Here is a 19,841-nt window from a genome sequence, read left to right on the forward strand (position 1 = left end):
GCCTGAGAAACTCCACACACGCGTTCCACACTAACAAGCCAATATTCAATTAATTAACAATCCCATTTGGATCTATTTTTTTTTTTCGGACTGACTTCCATGATAACTAAGAATAAGATCTTTTTTTTCCTCTTGTGTTAAATAATGTGGCAAAAAAAAAATGAGCTGATCTGGCGAATGATCTGAGCGGAGACATTTGCATCTATTTCATAGCATGTCATTTTTTTGCCCTTTTTAAAAGCAATGCATTATTCCTGTCTAATGTAATAACGAGGTCAGAATAGAAGGGGTGGTTACGCTGTGTTTTAGCAAGACCCTGCATCAATATCTACTTAGAACAAACTCAACGGCAGCAGGCGGCAGATGCAAGGCAGTATCTATCATCAATTATTTATGTTTTTTTTTTTTTCACTCTCTCTCTCTCTATCTGTGTCTCCATCTCCATCTCTGCCGTTCACTCCCCCCCCCCCCACTCTGCGCTTAACACAAGGGCGTGCACACATATACGCACTGACAGTGGTGCACACAGTCTCTGCATCCACAGAGGAATTGCATGAATGCACACACAATTGCCTTTTCTGTCTGATAGAAACTAGCACATACACACAGCAAAATGGATCCTTCTGTCTTTTTTGTCTCTATCTGTTTTCAACCTGCGAGCTTACGCAACTTGGATACACACTCCCGACTATAGTATACTCACACACACACACACACACACACACACAGGTAGGTGATCTTGCTTCCCCCCCTAAAGTAATTTATCTATTTGGAACGCCCTTGTGTTCATTCCCAGGCTTGAGCTGCGCTCTGTGGGGGAGACTCTAATACAAGGGGGACCCGGGTTTTCAAACTGCCCACTGAGGGTCAAGAGTTCACCCCCCCCCCCCCCCCCCCCCCCTCATCAGCAACGCCATCCAAACAGAGGTACCTCCATCCTTGCTGCTCTTTTCAGACACGAAACCCCAGACAATCCACATCAGCTCTCACATTGCATAACAAAACCTGATTGATGGAGTGACTGACTGAAAAGAAAAAGGAAACAGCTGCTGTCTTATTTACTGCCTCCTTCTCTTTTATCTACAATAGTGTTTTTTTAGAATCACGCGTATTGTCTCAACAAGTGGGGAATTTTTGGGTGCAGCGTGAGGTTAAACCAATTACAATACACAGAAGTGCATAACACCGTGGCACCACAACTTGTGACCGTGAATGAAATGCCGGATCCTGCCAGCAGAGGGCAGTAGGGAGTCGGCTGGGCACTCCGCTCTGCTGCCACGACCCATCGACATCAAAGCTCATCTCCTTTGATCCATTTTTAATGCCACAAGTATCGCACAAGGTTAACATCTCTCTCTGAAGCCTTTGAAATGGCAATTTCCATTAATGAGCCGAAGGAGCTGCTCTCTTGTTTAATGATGTGGCAGGAGTAAAAAAGTTGATATGTGTGTGTGTGTGTGTGTGTGTGTGTGTGTGTGTGTGTGTGTGAGTGCATATGCACAGGATGAGAAATTTGTCAAGTTCAATAACTGATTGACATTGATGCTTCAATCAAGGTGTGTGTGTGTGTGTGCATGTGTGTGTGTGTGTGTGTGTGTGTGTGTGTGTGTTTGTGTAGCCCAGCACACATCCCGGTCTTCTGGCTGGCTGGTGTTGATCTAATTGATCTAAGAGAAAACAGCTGTTGGCTGTGCCGCATCAAAATTTCTCCTCCAAAAGGCCAAAAAAGATTATCATGTAAAAAAAAAAAAGAGACCGTTACCTTTGAGATTTACTTTAAAAAACAACCAACATTAAAGGAGAAAAAGGAGAGATTTTCTCTCTTTTTGCATCATCTTTATATATTTCACATACAAGCAACATTCCAGCTGCGTTGCCACAGGCTCAGAGGTCAGACCGCATGCTGTAATACAACTCTGCAATGATAGATGGTATCCAGTCAGCACTGTTTTGTATTAAAAAGCACTTTATCAGTATGTCTGTAAGAGTTTTCTAACTAAACTAGTTAAATGTACCAATCCTCTAAAGGTCTATATTTTAAAGATTTTGAAAGTTATAAACTAAATGTAGATTTGATATAATTAGGCGATTTTAAAGAGGCGATACAGTATGCATCATGCTTACCCTGTGGCGAAGCAAAACATCTGCAGAACTTAAACAACTCTTTGCTACAGGCAGGAATCAAAGACCTGAATATCAAATTTGCATTAACAACATTTTAACAGTTCTCAGAGAGTAACTTGTCAGAGATGGTAAAGGTTACTAAGCACCCAAGGGATAAATTTCTCAGAAAACAGCATTTTTCTGGCTCCGAACTGATAAAAATGAATACAAAACGAAGTCATTCAACCTGTTTTGATAAAATTACAGGCTTCATTTTCTGTCTGACTTTGAGTAAAATACTTTCTGAAACGCGCACACACACACACAGAACTCCTGGATTAGGGCATAAGAAGGAGTTGTTGTGCTGATGCATATTCACCATTTTCCTATCTGTTTGGGAAAAACGGTGTAAAGATGTAACGCTAAATGCGACAACAACAGCTTTGTGCATTAGAGTGTATGAAAAAATCTCTGTTGATGAATACACCAAACTCCCCATTAGAGAGGGATTCTGTCCATTTTTCAAAGCAGGAGCTATCAAAAGCGAAGCTGTTGCCTTCACTAATGGCATTAGAGATCATCCTTTCCTGCTGTCCATTGTAAATGAGGGTTTTAATGATGTTGATGAGTCTGTTAAAATTTAGAACGGATTTGGTAATTGCTTGTACTAAAGCCTGTCTACTGGCCCACTCGACTATTCATGTGCGCCTCATTTCCAAGATAATTTACTGCATTATTTGTCATATTGTGTTTTATTTTGTTTTGGTGCATTTTATGTATTGATAATGAGAAATCTGCTGCAATAAGGGTTATTTCAGCCGACGGCATCTCAAACCTGAATTAGGAGCTATTGCGAGTGATTTCTTGGCATGTGTTTATGTGGTCCCGCTGCCCCACAAAATACCAGTGGAGTGACACGTCTTATAAATGCATCTAATTCCACAGTCAAGTATGTATTTAAGGCAACAAATTCAGCTTTCAGGGACATTAGGTCGACATCAGAAGGCCATGTTGAATTCTTCATGTGCATCGAGCCGTGCAGCCGGGCTTGTGGAGGAAAGCCCAGACTCCTCGCCCAGTGGGATATACAGCGGAGAGATGCTAGCAGGTGGGCCAATTGTCTCGCTACGGTATTAACTCCAATCATCATAAGTCAGACTTCACTACACCACCCAGCAGATTCCCAGACTTCCCAGTCATCAGGCCTTCATACTGCACAGTCCTCTTCCAGCAAAGAGGAGGCCAGGGCCTCTCACAGCTGTGCATGGCTAACAGCATTAAACTCTGCGGAACTGGGACTCAAGAAAAAGAGTGGGAGCTACAAGGACAGATGATGATGAGGGATGATGCTTCTCTGATTAGTGTTATCATGACAACCAAACATCAGTACTGATTAAGATGTTCAATATTTGTTTCATAACCTGCAAGATGAAATTACATTTCAACTCCAGATAGAAGCTAAAGATAGGTGAAAAATCCAAAGAAACAGCAACATTAAATGTCTTAGTGAGGTGTTTGGCCACCACAACCCTCCAGAACAGCTTCAGTGCTCTTTGACATAGATTCTCCAAACGCCATTCTTTTCAAAAGACACTGCCATGGTGGTTGAATGCTATCTAATTGGGTGTTCGGACCAAAAACAGCCCTGTTTTTTTTTTAATTGGGCGCATTGGTGGGGGAGTGTTGTTTCAGTCACAAGTAACACGATCGAATACGATGCAGGAAGGTCAGTATGAGTAATAGATCCATGAGTTTAAAGGTGCTAAAACACTGCACGGCAGTTCATCAAACCACAAGGAAGGATTTTCTCTGGAGCTCTGGAAAGTTATTACATTGCAATAATAGCCAGATAAACAGAATTTCACATCACAAGTAATGTGCACATATTTGTTTGACCTTGCAGATGATGTTGCACTGCCTTGCGGCAAAAGTTGAGCCAGTTTCAACTTTGTTGCTGTACGACCTTTCTGGAGCAGAACTCTGTGGCCTCACACAAGATAAATATGAAATGAATAAAAATGGTTGTGAAAGCTGATGCTAGCAGTCAAATATTGCACTTTTTGACAATACTTGTTTAGAAATGTAGAGACATGACTTGATGATTTCTCTCCTTTGCCATCATATTTTAGTAGCATTGAATACTTAGATAATAAACTTCATGTTGTGTCAAAGTCAAAATGTTTCTGACTCAGCTGATGATGACACTATTGTGCAGCATACGTGTGAATGAGAGTTCCCACACTGGGTGGGCTCCACACAATGTGACTCACGATGTGACACATCTCCCAGTATCTGGTGTCAACTTGGGTACACTATGACATTGGAAGCAGTGAAATGCTGCCCACAGCTGAATATGTACGTTCACAAATCTGTGGACCATAGTGCTCATCTTAAAATCTGGCATTTCAGCAGTGGACCTGATCTGTGACTTTTCTTAGATGCTAACATGTTCTCCAGCTGATACTGTTTAGCCACTCACAGAGGAGCCTCCACTCAATACGATCCACCTGTCCACACTCAACACTTCTGGCCACATTAGCCTCGTCTTCCCACTCCGTCGCACACTGCCATGACCTGCTTTTTTAGCCTCCTCTTGAGCCAGCGCTTAGCCTGGGGCCTGATCCAGGACCTGTCCACTGCTGGACATTCAGTTCCCTCTCACATGGTGAGGATGATATTCCTCGCCTCGGGGCTCTTCTTGAGCTAGAAGACGCCAGTCCTAGCCTGAGGGCTGATGTTCTCAGGCCTTCTGCCCACTGACCCTCCTCCTTCCTTTTTCACTGGTTTTCTAAATGAAAAGAAACTCATTCAGGAAGGAGTAACTCGTTATTAGCCAGCTCTGATTTTTTGCCAGCCCCTCCTGCACATCACCACCCATAACAATAATGATTACAGGATGTAATATCCTCTCCGCTCCACTGCCTTGCCCTGTTTATTCAAGTCTTCAGAACCAACATTTTCCCCTTAATAGCCATGTAGGAAATTATTCCAATCGACGGGCACAGACAGCAAAATAATGAGAGAAAGAGAACAAAATGGGAAAATGGAGAGTGACAAGTGAAGGAAAAGGTGGGAGGAGGAGAAAGAACAACCAGGGAGCTTGGCCGCTGCATGCAGAGCTAGTGGAGAGTGACACTTCTCCATGTGGCTGGCATATGGAACCAATTGTGGCAGCAGTGCAGGAAAGCTAGGAGCGGGGAAATCAGAGGAGTGGCTGGCTCTGACAGCCTTTACACAGGAAGGGCAAGGCTGATGGAGCTGAAGGATGATATAGATGTCAGTCTCTGGCCAAGTCAGCCATCTGTCACGGGGAACTGGCCAAGTCACACTGGCCCCATCATGCGGAGGAAGCAGCGGGAGACTCGTGATGACCAGTCATTATGAGTTGAGAGCTGTCCTTTCAACAAGGCCAATTCCCACCACTACGGTAGCTTTCCTTGCATTGGTGTGGACAGAAGGTGAATACACGCACAAGTAGAGCTGAGTATATTCTGACAGTGGTGGAAGAAGTATTCAGATCATTTTCTTAAGTAAAAGTAGTGGTTTGGTCCCTCTGACTGATATATTATTATATATGACATCATTAGATTATTAATACTGAGGCATCAGTGTTAGAGCAGCATGTTACTGTTGTAGCTGCTGGAGGTGGAGCTAGTTTGCACTACTTTATATACAGTTAGCTAGTTTAGTCCAGTGGTTCCCAACCTGGGGGTTGGGCCACATCAAAGGGTCACCAAATAAATCTGAGGGGTTGTGAGATGATTAATGGGAGAGGAAAGAAGAAAAAACAAAGTTCTGATTCACAAATCTGTTTTCAGTTTTTGGACTTTTTCTGTAATCTTTGATTTTTGGTGAAATATTGGATCATTTGAACATTTACTGAAGTTAAAAAATGTGAGAAGTTTAGAGGGAAAAATCACTATTTGGTGGAGCTGTTAACACACTGCTTTTTGTAAGACATCAAAAGCCCAAAAGGTTGGAAACCACTGGTTTCATCTTCAACATTGTGTTGTATTTTAAAAGCTTGTTATATTATCCATTGTGTTAAATCTTCATCTGAGAAGTAACTAAAGCTGTCAAATAAATGTAGTGGAGTAGAAAGTACAATATTTCCCTCTGAAATGTAGTGAAGTGGAAGTATAAAGTAGCATCAAATAGAAATACTCAAGTAGAGTACAAGTACCTCAAAATTGTGCTTCAGTACTTGAGTAAATGTAGTTAGTTGGAGTGTTTCTGTAGTTCAACCAATGTACAGATGTTAGCTGTTGTTAGCAATGGCTGTGCTGTGTTTGTGTGACAGATTTTATACAAGCATGAACATGTCCTCACTTGACTTTTCTTTCTATTTATGTGTCTTTACATTGACTTTTTACGCCTTTAGAATTCACTGTGTTCAGTCTGCACATACCATCAGGCATTGAAAAAAGCACTACTTCGGTATCACTACCAGCACTCGTGTATCGTTTTAGCACCGAGGAGGAGGAGTGAAAAAATGCGAGGAGAACTGCGTGGAAGCCCTTATTATCACCATTCAGCGAGTTAAAACAAATGTTAAAAAGTCAGAGATGCAAGGAAGTGTAGTTTCAAAAGCTAACAATGCTAAGGCCGTGTGGGGATATGCTGCTGCCCACAGAGGAGGAACAATGCCAAGACAGAAAATGAAACATTCTTTAACACTTCTTGCAAATAAAAGGTTTCTGTTATTTAATGAGCAGCTTGTCTGAAGCAGAACACTGTCATTATGCACGTTGAGCTAGAAATATTCTATTTTAGATTCCCGCTCCATCAAAGGCCTTATGTTCTGTACAGCAAATCCCTTGTGTTCTACACCAATAATCCTGCTTTTTCAGAACATATAATTGCTGCTGCCTTTACCTTTGTGTAACTATGGCATGGCGGATCAACATACATTGCTGTGACATATACATACTGTACACAAGCAGATTTGCCTGATCGGCTTTCTGACATCAAAGCTGACAGTGACAAGCTATTATAAACTGGGACCCTTTCATTTGCATTTACAGTAATGAACTCGTTCCCTTCCACTTCTTTTTCTTTTTCCTTCTCTCTCTGCCCGTCATTGGCTGCTGGCTGCCCGTCGAGCTGGATCTTCTCAGATAGAAGACAGAGAGGGAATATTAATTGGCGAGCAATACCCCCTTGTTGAGATGCAGCCCATAAATGAAACAGCTATAAATTATTTATATGGCTAATCAGAAGGCATGCGCTCAAGTTATTCTTTCAAACAAGACAGCTTCTGTGCTATTCCTTTTTTCCTCCTAGTAAATAATTCCAGTTCCTTTTGATAAGAGTGCAGTCAGACAAGGCTCTGTGCTTGAAGTAGAAGCTTAATGAAAATATGGTGCCACAATGACGAAATAGCTGTTTTCTGGCTGCAATCACGGTCAGGAAACGAATGACCCGCTTAGCACCTAGTATTAAAATGCATCCTGTGTATGGAGGCTTTATTCTGATGGAGCAAAAACAGATTAACGTCAGGTGTAAATGTGCACAAGGTACACTGAATATTAGCAACCAGGTGCGAATGAATTGATACCGATCCATGAAGAGTGCATGCAGGAATTATATAACGGGAAAAAAAAAAACATTTGTAAATGGATCCAACCAGGAGTTGTAGATAAATGGAACTTGTGACTGGTGAATTTAATGTGCATACTGATTAATGGATTACTGAATCAACAGAAAATGTATCAACAACACTTTTGATGATCCATTTCATCTTTAAGTTATTGATATTTTTGTAAATTGAATATCTGTGGGCTTTGGACTGTTTGTCTGACAGACCAAGCAATTTAAATATGTAACTCTGTAGACATTTTTCATGATTTTGTGACATTTTGTGACATTTTCTAGAGTAAATAATGGTCAATTCATCCAAACTTTTTGCTACCGACTGAACTGTGTCCATAGGAACAATTTTGAGAGTGTACCCAAAGCTATCATCAAATGTCTGGTCACCTTCATTATCTTGTTTACCTACTCTATGACTAGACAGTTCTTATTTTAAATCAATATTTCACCAATTAAACAGTGTTTTATTAGAGAAAAATGTTGAACAGAGCTTGTTCAAATTGTGGCTTCTTTTGTTAAATGAGAAACTGGTTTTGTACAAACCAACAATTATATTCATTCATTCAAAGTAAGATAAAAAAAAAAAAAAAGGTGAAAAAAAATTCTGGTATCAGTACCAAAACTGTAAAAAACTGGATTGTCCTGTTAGTCTGTGCTGCTGTATCCTGAGCTCAGGAGTCAGCAGGGTCACTGCTCCCAAAGGTGGTTAGAAGTCGGAAAGAAGCCAGAACCAGGAAATAAGACCATTACCAGCTGAAGAGAGCAGAAAGTACCCGGTAAAGAACCACCGTCAGACTGGCCAGCTGACAGACAACAATGTACCCTCCTATAACCCTGAGACCGGCTCTATGTCATCCACAAGGCTTGCCTGCCTCCTTTCCAGACACACAATGTTCTGAGACTCAAACACATACACACACATTGGCACAAGATAAGCAGAATGACTTGGCATTCACGCACATGGCAGAGAAAAATATAGAGACAGGCAGACACATTTCTTCCTTCAAATGCCACAAGGTGCTGCAGGGTTAAAATAAATGGACTACTAAAATTTGCAGGAAAAAAAAAGGACAAGACGGTGGAAAAAAATGATGTTATATAAGTCGTTCTTTAAACAAAGTTTAAGAGCAGGAAAAAAGTGATTTCTGCATGAGCCAGTTTATAGGACTTTCATGACCTCCTGTTTATCTGTTCACATCTAAGAAGTCATTTGCCTCACTCATCGAGACTGTAAACCCAGCTTAAAACTCTTGCACTGACATAACATCTTGCCTGTTGCTCAAGTGTCCTTGGTATTTTATTGCATCCAACTCTTGGGTGCTGTCCTGTGTCTGAGTCTGACCTCTGACCTCCATCTTTAAGGATTCAAGAGAAAAGAAAATTTCTCTACAGGGATCAATAAAGTATCATTCTTTCTGATGCTGGGTCACGGCAGAAAAACCTCAATTTCACTGGTGATTGGCCTCAATTTTAGCTCCTAACTAGTGTCAACAAAGGTGAAGGTACAGGTACAGAAGGTAGATTGCATCCTCAAGGAGCAAAGCAGATTTTAAAAAACATAACGTTAATTCCAGTTTTTATAAAGCATTTTTCTAGTGTTGTTCAAGGCTCTAGGGTTTAAGGGTGTTTTCAAACCTATATTTCGTTGGTATGTTTCTTGCATTTTCTCATTTGTTTCTTTTCCTATAGAAAAAATTAAAGCAAACCATTACTTAAAGCCGCGAGAGAACGTTTAACTCCACTCATTGGTTAGTTGTGTCTGAGGCAGAAGTAAGAACTTACAGGAAGAAGGTCCTGACGAAGGTTCTCTGGCCAAAGTGTACGTCACAAAACAAACTGCTCCAGAGTTAGTTTGGGCCTGAACCACGACCTTTCATCGAAGAGTCTTAAATCGAGTATGACTGCTGTGGTCAGATCAGCCCAAACAAAACATACCAAGTGGGAAAAACAAGCTAGTGTCTGATTCAACTGAACTAAATAAGGAAGGTTTGAAAATGCTCCAAAGTTTGGACATGTCTGAAAATATGTGTGCTTTATCATTATTAGATTAGATTCAACTTTACTGTCATTAAACAAGTACAAGTACTTAACAACCAGATGCAGTTGGCATCTAACCAGAAGTGCAATTAAGGCATAAAGTGCTACTGTGCAGGATATAAATAACTATGAGCAGCTACATCAATCAAATATATCTATGAATTTCCCGAACATAATTATAATGTCAAGTTTGTGTTTCGGTTACGCTGTGTCCTCACATTCAGAAGGTCAGATGTTCTTCCTGTGTTCAGGTTTTGTCTGAGTGCTCCGGTTTTCCCGCCACAGTCCAGAGCTCAGGTCAACTGGTGGCATTTAGATATTTGTCTGTGAGTGTGTGAGCTCTTCAATAGACCAGGTTACCTGTCAAGGATATTTCTTTGTCTTTCATCCAAAGCATGCTGGAGTAGTTCCATGTGCCCCTGAGTATGAATAAGTAGGTATAGAAAAAGGATAGTGTGGTGGATGGATGGATGGATGAATGTTGCAGTGTGACATCTGTGGAAAGCAATTCCAGACTCACTAAGTGATAAAAATTCATTCCAATAGGAGAGGGAGCACATAACCAAAAACAATATATTGTGCAATCCGATAGAAGGAGGCAAATATACTATAAATATACAAATATACTTCTTTGGACTCCTGACAAGAACTGTATGTACAGTATTCTGTGTATGGATTTCTACGTCGTAATCTCGTGGCCTTCCCTCTTCATCTTCATCAGCTTGTGCACAACAGCCGAGACTCAATCACGGCGGGAGCGCTGCGTGCCAGTGTGTCAACTCGTCTATCATCCAGAAGTGGCGGGGGTGGAGTCAGGGGGGAGGTGGGGGGGGGAGAAGGGAGGGCAGTGGACCTGGTTTTTTTTGCGAGCAAACGCATGACAATGATGAGCTTGGCGTGTCACCGAGGCAACAAGCGGCCTCATCCATTATTCATCTGGGTAACAAACTGATAAACGAGGTAAATGAAGAGGAACAACGGCAGCGAAAATCATGCTGACGGACCGAAAGAGACATTTAGAAACCGGCAGCACCAGCAGCATCCTGAGCCGCATATTAATCTGCGAGGTAAACAACAAGGTCTGGAGACAGGGTCAAAGCGAAGCGACTCTCATCCTTGAGAAGAGTAATGTGGAGCAAGTCCGCAGTTTCAGAAAATGGGATGTTTTCCAGAAAAAAAAGAGGAAAAAAAAGCGCTCTATCAGACCGGCGAAGACAAGCAGTCGTTACAGGAAGGATTCGCTTCTCTGCAGAATCAACACGTGTATAGTGGCTAGTTCTCACATAGCCAATCACCCACCTACCAAGTGCACCAGACACCCCTCCACATCAGACCCCTCACCTCTCTCCACCATCAGAAAACAAGCAACCAATGTCTCTGTGGCACAAGTCAAGAGTCCCCAGCAGTTGCATCGGTATACCAACATAGATGGTTACAGATAGCATCAACAAAAATCCCATGTTTCACAAGTCATGCCAAATTCATGCAACACGATCTGTAAGAGACAGCAGGGGGATGAATTATTGCCCTGTTGCTACGGTAACACCTTGTATGCAGTAAACACCATGCCGTGGTTTGAAAAATGGTGATTTGCGAGATTTCATTTCGAAAACCATTCCAGTGACGAGGGAGGGAGGGAGGGAGGGAGGGAGGGAGGGATGAAAAAGAAGAAAAAAGATTGACAGTGAAAGAGAGAAAAGAAAGAAAAGAGACTCCGACTACAGTGAGAGAAAAGGGGGAGGAAGGAGGAGAGAAATGAGGCGAGGCTTCACTTGCAGCAATTTGCAAGAGTGCTTTAGACAATTTGGGTCACTTCTGTCACTGTATTTCTGTATGGCAAGCAGAAACACCGCATCTGCCATTCATTTCATTTCCATTCCAACACCTGCAAGCTATTTGCATTCTGTCAGTTTTACCTCTCCCTTTCATTCCTCCGCATGCCACTACATTTCCTGAATGATAACATACTGGCAGTTTCTACGACGGCATCGCACGGGCCAGGACACAACACCGCCCTGCATCCAAAGCAGCGGGGAGGGGGGGGGGAAAACCGTGGGCCTTTTTCCAATCTTGTCTTTCTTTCTCTTTCTTCATCCCTCCACCCTGAGTCCCACTCCTCCTCTCAGGTTTCCCTCTAATGCCCCTCCACCCTCCTCCTCCCTCCCCCCCCCCCCCCCCCCCCCCGACCTCTTGATCAAATCCAGATCTTTGCCATATGACCCTTACGAGCCCTTGCAAGGGCCCGGTGACTCCCTGGGGGACCTGAGGCCAGATCGCATGTCTCGCCTCTCCACAGCAACGAATGAAGCAGCCGCTCAATAGCTCATCTGATTGGCTGTCATGAGATCTATGCCATCATTCCTAATAGAGGACCACAGCACTTTCTTATGCAGGTATTACCGCCACATTATAGCAGAGCAAACGGGCAGCTATGCAGATCCAGGCCAGTTTCATCAAGTTAAATTAAACATTTCTTTTTTTCAGATCCAGTTATAATGAAATATAGGTCCCATTTTGCCAGCAGAATGAGTGTGAAAATGAGTGAAAATGAAAACAACTGTAGTCTGAGGGAGGGTAGCTCTGCTTGTCTAGGCTGATGTCTCATGAGAGAGACGAAGAAAAACAGTGTGAAGGCCTAAAAAGGGAATTTTAGGCTTACAGGCTGAAGAACTTTAAACACTACATACTGTTAGCCCCAAATGTCAGAGAGATGAAACTGTTTTTGAATTTTGAGGATTAGGAACCTGGGCACAGCGCTTCATGTTTACCGATCAAACCGGTCTGGAGCTTTATACCAAAAGGTACCGAAGGATAAGAAAGAAAATCATCCAACACCGGTGAGTCCTGCTTTCTTAAGATGGAGCACTTGCCCACTGCTGTTTGCAAGACAGGATTTCACTCCGCTGGTAAACCCCTGAATTTCTTTCTCTTATTTTTATTTTTCCATTTTGCAGATTGCGGTTATTTCTTTGTGATGATGCTTTTCCTCGGATAGTCTGTTTCTGTGATGGTCTAATTTGTGAGTCTTTTATTTGTCTGTTCAGCCTTGGTAATTTTATTACTGGTAATGCTAACTAGTCACTACTTATATTTCTACCAAATAAACCGGTATCAAACTAAACTAATGCATTGTCCCCCAGAAAGAAAGTGTTTAACACTGTTCATTAAAAAGCCTTTAGGTAGAATCATTAGTGAGTCGAAGGGAGCAGCAATATAAAGCAACTTGTTTGTACACTTTGGTTTTTGCAGGTATGAAAGAAAAGAGATATAATGTGCTTTAGAGGATTTTGTAACCTTAGGACCGAGTCATGCTAGCTGTTTGCTAGGCTAAGAAGATAACCACCTGCTAGCCGCAAGAAAGCTCACGTGCCAAAATGTCAATTAATTTAATATGAAACTAGCAAGTATGCAGCAATTTTATTTGATAAATGACTTTGACGATTTCCCAATGAAATCTTGATTCACGGTCCACTTACTTTTCCGAAGATTTCAACCACCTCTCACTGTTGTCATCAACTGATGATCTCATCTCCTGGTATTCAGATCATGAGAGTCGGTTGAAAGCTTCTAAAAAAAGCTAGTAAATACACCTTGAGCTACGATTTTGTGAGTCAAGCTACTTTTTCCAAGGTTAAAAAAGAACTTTCTTGCTCAGCTTAATGATCCAAATTGTTGTCTATTAATCCTTCGTCTAACAACTACTCTATCAAACAATCATTTCAGCACAACAATTTATCTTTTCATTTGCAAAGGTTTCCAAACACAAAAGCACAATTTCATTTGGACAAACGGTGCATATTTACTTCGTCTTCCTTGCTGCGGCCCGACTGTCTGATTTTTGGCTGTTTAGATAGGTGTATTTTTTCTACCTCGAGCAGCTTTAAAATGTTTTCAACATGTGCACACGCCCTGGGAATGCACATATGTGTGTGTGTGTGTGTGCTGGGGGGGGGGGGGGCGTAGCAGTCCTGTGATTGAGAATCTGGGGCAAACCCCTTAAGTGGAGATATGGGGAGAGGAGAGAGAGAGATCATCAGAGCCATTACTGCGTGATAAATGATTTGCTAGCTGGTGAGTTGCCCTGAGGGAGACGGTAGGGCAGAGTGTGTGTGTGTGCGTGTGTGTATGCGTGCGCGTGTGGGGGGGGAGGGTTTAAACCTGTGGCTAACTTCTATCAAGATCCCATGGCACCCACGTCCTGCTAATGCAATCTGCCTCATTACAAGGGAGCGAAAGGGGGGGGTTGACGGTACAACCACACACACACACACACACACATACACACAAAAATGACTGCATGAGCTCACACTTGCTCTCTTACACACACACACACACACACACAAATGTACCTGCACACACAATCTGAAGTCAACTAGACACACTTTCTATAACAGACACATGCACACACAATCAGATTTCTCCACACTCACACTCGCTCTCGCACACACTCTCCAGGCAATCACATCTCTGGGGAAAAGGAGCTGGAGCCAGGGCCGAGCTCGGAGGAGGAGGAGGCAAATTAGTGTGGAGTTGAAAGAGCAGAGTGGTAGACGGAGAGAGGGGGAGAGATCGGGGGGGGGAGGAGGGTGGTTTAGAGAGGGCCGTGCCAGTGGAATAGACTGACTGCTACAACAGGCGGGGGGGAGAAGAAGCATGAGCTCTGAAGATAGCAAAAAGGGTAGAGAGGTGTGAGAAGACAGAAAAATACAGAGATTCAGGTGTAGTGAGTTAAAGAAAAGGAGGATTAGATGTTAAGAGCTTGAAAAGGGTGAATGAACAGAGAGAGAGAGAGAGGAGAAAGCACGGGGGGGGGGGGGGGAGCTGGAGTGACAGTGAGGAGTTGAAAGGGTGAGACAGTGAGAGGGTAATGGCTGGTAGGAGAGGTGGGAGCAGCTACTGCCAAGATAGAGGAAGGAACCAGAGAGGGGAAGGAGGGAAAGAAATTGAGCAGCGTAACCCTCAAGACCCCGCTGTCTGCAGAGGAGAGCGGCAGTGCGTGCACGTAGGTTGACACGAGCGTGTGTGTGTGTGTGTGTGTGTCGTCTGGTGCGCGGCGGTCTGAGAGCCGGTGTCAGCCTCCTCGACTTCTTCTCGGTCGAGATCGGGAAGGAGGTGCGATAGCCCCCCCCCCCCCCCCCCCCTCCCCCCCGGGGGAGCTCTTCTTGTTAGGGTAAGACAGCCTGCCTGGACAACCCTCTGGATGAAGCCCAGGAAGTGAGACGCAGCTGGATGAGCTCAGGTTGTTGGAGTGCCACACCGGCAGCTAATATGCATCCTGAGGTGAAAGGCTGACTGAATGCAGACGTTAAGACGTAAAGTACTTCCTCTCTCTCCATTGTGCTGTACAGCACTCGGGGCTCTCGGAATTTTGATGAGTATTTTCACTATTTTCTGACGTTTTGTAGGAAAGTGATTAATGGATTAATCAAAAAAATGACAATTGATGGATTTACTTGGTGGAAAGAGTCGTTAGCCGAAGCCATTCTAATTGGACTCGTGTTTAAGAATTAACATGGTAATAATCGCTGATATTCAAATATTGGAAAACTTTATTTCTCTTCTGATGAACGATTCTCACTGCAGCACATTCAAAGTCCCGTCATGAGACACTAAACCAAGTCCAGTCGGTTATCTAGCCCAGTACTTAGCTGTCTTTTTTTTCCAGCATTACTCTCCCTTTTCTTCCACAGCTGTGTGTTGTCATGGCTGGAATATTAACCATATTAGGGTGCCAAGAATTCACAAGGAACCACAACCACGAATTGCTTATCTAGTGGTAGCTCAGGTCAATGTGCCTGGAGACAGTTTGTAAAAACATCTTGGACTGACAGTCAAGCAATTCTATGTATCAGCTGTATGATAACATATGCTTTTGTGTTAATCATTAGATCAAAGATGATACTAGTTTAAGAGCTCGAAATAGTACAAGACACTATGTCTGAAATATACTGAGCTATGTAACTCCAATATAACAAAACCTGAAAAGCCCAGATGTCTGACCTTGGCTCAAAGCAGGATTTGGCCTCAAAGCTCAAATAGCTGATGATGCAAGACATAACTTAAAGTAAGCTTGATCATCCCTTCAGCAGAGTTTATCTTTGCTCAGTCCCATATCCCCAGGTCAATAATGTTGACTCATCGACCACCCCTTCCTCTGTTGTCGATAAAGCACACTGTAGCCTCTTAGCTTCTGCTTTGGCTCCGTGAAAGAAAAAAAAAACAAAACAAAACGAATGACCCTCAAAAACTGATCCGGACCGAGGAAGACTGACACCGATGCTGATGATAAAGCCCGATTCACAGGGCTGAACAATGTGTAGCGGTTTTCCTTCTAAAAACTCACAAAATTCGTGTTGGCATTTACCCAGAAGGGTAAGATTTGAAGGGGGATTAACAAGGCGATGATTTGTAGGTGGAAGGACGAAGACTGCTGCTGGGGTTTAGAATGAGAAATGATTTGGGTGCGCTTGCCCTTTAAAATCATTCTTTTCTCTAGTGATTCTAGCTTTGCTCTTTCCTCACACCGCTCTCCGTCTTATCGACCAGCACATCAACTGCCTAATAGACAGGTAGTGCTAAACGCTGAGCGGGAAGGCTTGAGGTGAAAGAGTCACGGAAACAGTCTAGAATATTGAAATGGACAATCAAAGCAGTTGCTTTTAAGAGACGGAGAGCAAAGGACAGTCTGAAAGTCACACAGGGCCTCTGTGGGAAGAAAAGCAGATTATTGTCTCCCTGAGACTGAGGTGCACACGGATAATTCACCTGGAAATCAATTTTCATCATGTCTATTACAGACCACGGATGGACCGAGAAAGAAAAAGAACAAGAGAGACAGACCAAGAGAGACTCTCATTTCCCCTTTTTTATCCTTGTTGTATTTTTCCTCCCTCTTTCACTGCCCAAACCATTTCCACAGCAGAGTGCACTGGCCACAAAAAGACATCTGCAGTCGATCATGATAAACAGTCTGCAACGCTGCCATTTGTTTCCCCCCTAAAAACCACAGAGCTGCATGAGTAAAAGCTACAGCTGCCGCATCTCCACGCCGTGTTTCCTGCATTAAATCATGACGTCGGAAGTTCACGCTCGTGAATGCAAACATTAGTGTTTCTTGGAGTGTAGCGGCTGATGGATTCATTTCGTTGTAATTAAAGAAACGCTAAAGATTCCTATGTACAAATGAAACAATATCATTAAACAATTTCCAAGATGAGATAATCCAATCTTTATACCAGAGGAGAAATCATTGGTATTTAGACCTCACATTAACAAATTCTCCTCTTAAAATAAAAAAACTAATGAGATTCAAACAGCTATTGGGAAAGTGTGGACAATGCTGTTTTCTTTTTCTGCAGGATAAAAGATCATGAACCCGCTTGTTTAACAGAAGTGGAGCAGTTTATTGAAGGGAGAATGAACAAAGAGCATCAGGTTTGCCACTTGTCTTAAACCTAAAGAGCTCCTTTTTATTTTAACAAGAGCGCAGCCCACCGTCCCCTCGTTCGCCACCCAAACCATCAATTCCTCTTGTCTTCCCCTGCCGAGTCCTCATTATCAACCAAAGAAAACAGAGCTGATGTGGGAGAGAGAGTGTGTGTGTGTGTGTATGTGTGGAGAGGAGAACTGCTAGATGGGAGCAGAGGATATGAAGCACGGGGAGGAGAAGTGAAGGGTGTGACTGAAGGGTGTGTGTGTGTGGGGGGGAGGGAGGAGGGAGGTCTGTCAGTATTTGTAGGTCAGTGTAAATGTTTAATGTGTTATGCTGATGAGCCGATGCTTTTTCCGTCTCTCCGGTTCTCGGAAAGATGCACTCTGAGGTCTGTCAATCCTCGCCGCCGCTCACACAGGCACGATTCCCACACATTTGCAGGCATAAGCCACCCGCTCCTGAGCCCCTGCTTACATTCTCCGCGACCTCTCGGCACGCCAATTAAGCAGGTATGTGACAAGACAGCCAAAAGTGCCAATTAGGCCAATCTACCTCTGCTACACGTCCCCTTCACCCGCCTCCCCATCGTTTTCCCAGTAGCACCCACAACCTTCCTCTCCTCACTAGCCCTTAATGGATTTCCATTCCTCTATCTCTCTTCCAGCTCCCTGGTTACATCACGATAGTGAGTCCAAATAATGTAACTTTAATAGCCCCACTTTAATATTCAGTTCAAAAGAAGGAATAGACGTTTCTGCTTTGAGCACACATAATTATTTAGCCTGGAGTACACATAATAATTGAAAGGGTCTGATAACAATGTTGCCTTGTTACATGCACTACATTAAGAAATGGGGAGATGGATTAGTGTTACACGACGGGGAGGAAAAAAACTCAATTCAGTTTGCAAGGTGTAGCAAAGAAACCCCATAATGGCCTGTTTATCTTATCAATTAGGGAACCATAATCTTTTTTGAAATGAGAAATGGGGCTTGCCACAGGGCACAATCACCTCATAAATAAGGTACGTTGCTAAAATAAATCCCCAAACCAATTTATTCAATTTACTATACAATGGATTATAGCTTAATTTCAGTGATAATGGGAGCAGACACTTGAGGAAATTAAAATGGAGAACCTGAAATTTCATAAGTCATTTCCAAATGACCCCCAAGGAAGTTTGAGAAGCAGGTGAAGGAATTACTCAAAAAAAACAGCTGTCTCTCAGACAAATACTGTTTAGGTTTGGAAATAGATTGAAAGCCAAAGGGCACTATTTGCCATTTTTTTCCGTTTGATCAACAATCAATTCAATGGTGCAGTTCTGGGCGCATTGTTTGCAACGGGTAGTCATTAAGGATTCAGTGGAAGCCTTGCCGTTAATGGCTTTTAGATGCTGCCTCCCACACCCTACTTGATGGGGCATGCTTTCCATTAAAGTGAAAGTATTTTGGACGCTTACAGTTCGATCATAAAGCTCCATATGTTGCGTAGTTATTTCTCCGGCTCTGTCACAGCCAAGCCTCCTCGCTGTTACAGCGTGGGGCGACAACGCTGCGTGAAAGCCAACGTGTCAAAATCAAAATTCATCACTGTCAGTGACGGTAATTGGTCCTGAAAAAGGGAAGAAAAGCACGCTCTGTTCAACTGGGGTGACTAAAGGCATCACACACACGCCAGCATACACACTGTCTGTTACTTGGGGCGACTTCTGTTCTTGCTTAGGTTTTTAAATGTGACCATATCTTATTGTTCAGGGGTCAAAGAAGATCAATAACATCCGCCATTAACACAGCACACATTGTTCACAGAACGTCGTACTGTGTTTTGGTGCTGAATGGTGTTTGTGGAGGTTTTAGTGAGGCCTCCAGCACTGCTTGGTATGACAAACAAGACAAAACTGGGTCCTCTACACTGGGTGTGGCCTGGATTCACACAAAGCCCCCAGTGGGTCAGTGCCTAAGGAGGGAGTGTGTGTGTATGGAGGGGTGTATTGGGGACAGCAAAGCGGATCCAGGGCGAGTCAGGAGCGGAGATGGGGAGCTTGAGGAGAGACAGAGCTAAAGCAGATGGATGTACAGTATAGGGGGAGGGGTGACACTTAGATATGTAGGATCTGGGTTATTGCTCAATGAGGAAAAAAAACTCTCAGTCTATTTCAGAGTAGGCTGGCAGACAGTGGAGCAGTCTAATATCGTTGGATAATCAGCTTAGCTTATTGTAGATATCTGTATCAGCATATTGTATTGTGCTCTCATTTTTTTAACTATAATTTCTGCCTAAAAAAAACTGTCCTGATGAGTCTTTCTTTACCTGAAATGTAAACAGTACAGTTTCTCACTGTGGAAACCCCATGCGACCCTGTGCCCCCCCCCATCCCCCCCTAACACTTTTAGCGCCCTTGTGCAAATCCACCGCTGACACCATCGCTTTTAACTCCCATTTTTCTTCAGCGCAGCACCATGAATGCAACACCCCAGCCGCACGTCAGGGGTGGGCCTGCTAATGGAGACCTCACCCAATGTCTCTCCCATGAGGCCGTCTGTCCTGAGCAGGAAATGGGGGTGACAGCGGGGCATTTAGCGAGGGAGGAGGGCGTGGGTGTGCGCGCCCCTGATGGAACAGGGTAAGGATTCTGGGTCAGGGACTCAGCACTGGCCTCTTAATCTGGAGATGG

General features: G+C 43.3%; 1 protein-coding gene across 2 annotated transcripts in view; it reads right to left on the reverse strand.

Moving 5' to 3' along the window:
• Positions 1-19,841, reverse strand: part of agrn (agrin) — a 256,145-nt gene that overhangs the window by 158,802 nt on the left and 77,502 nt on the right. The gene's annotated exons all lie outside the window — the stretch shown is intronic.

This window comes from Thunnus albacares, chromosome 5 (genome assembly GCF_914725855.1).
Source record: "Thunnus albacares chromosome 5, fThuAlb1.1, whole genome shotgun sequence".
NCBI classification, from domain to species: domain Eukaryota; kingdom Metazoa; phylum Chordata; class Actinopteri; order Scombriformes; family Scombridae; genus Thunnus; species Thunnus albacares.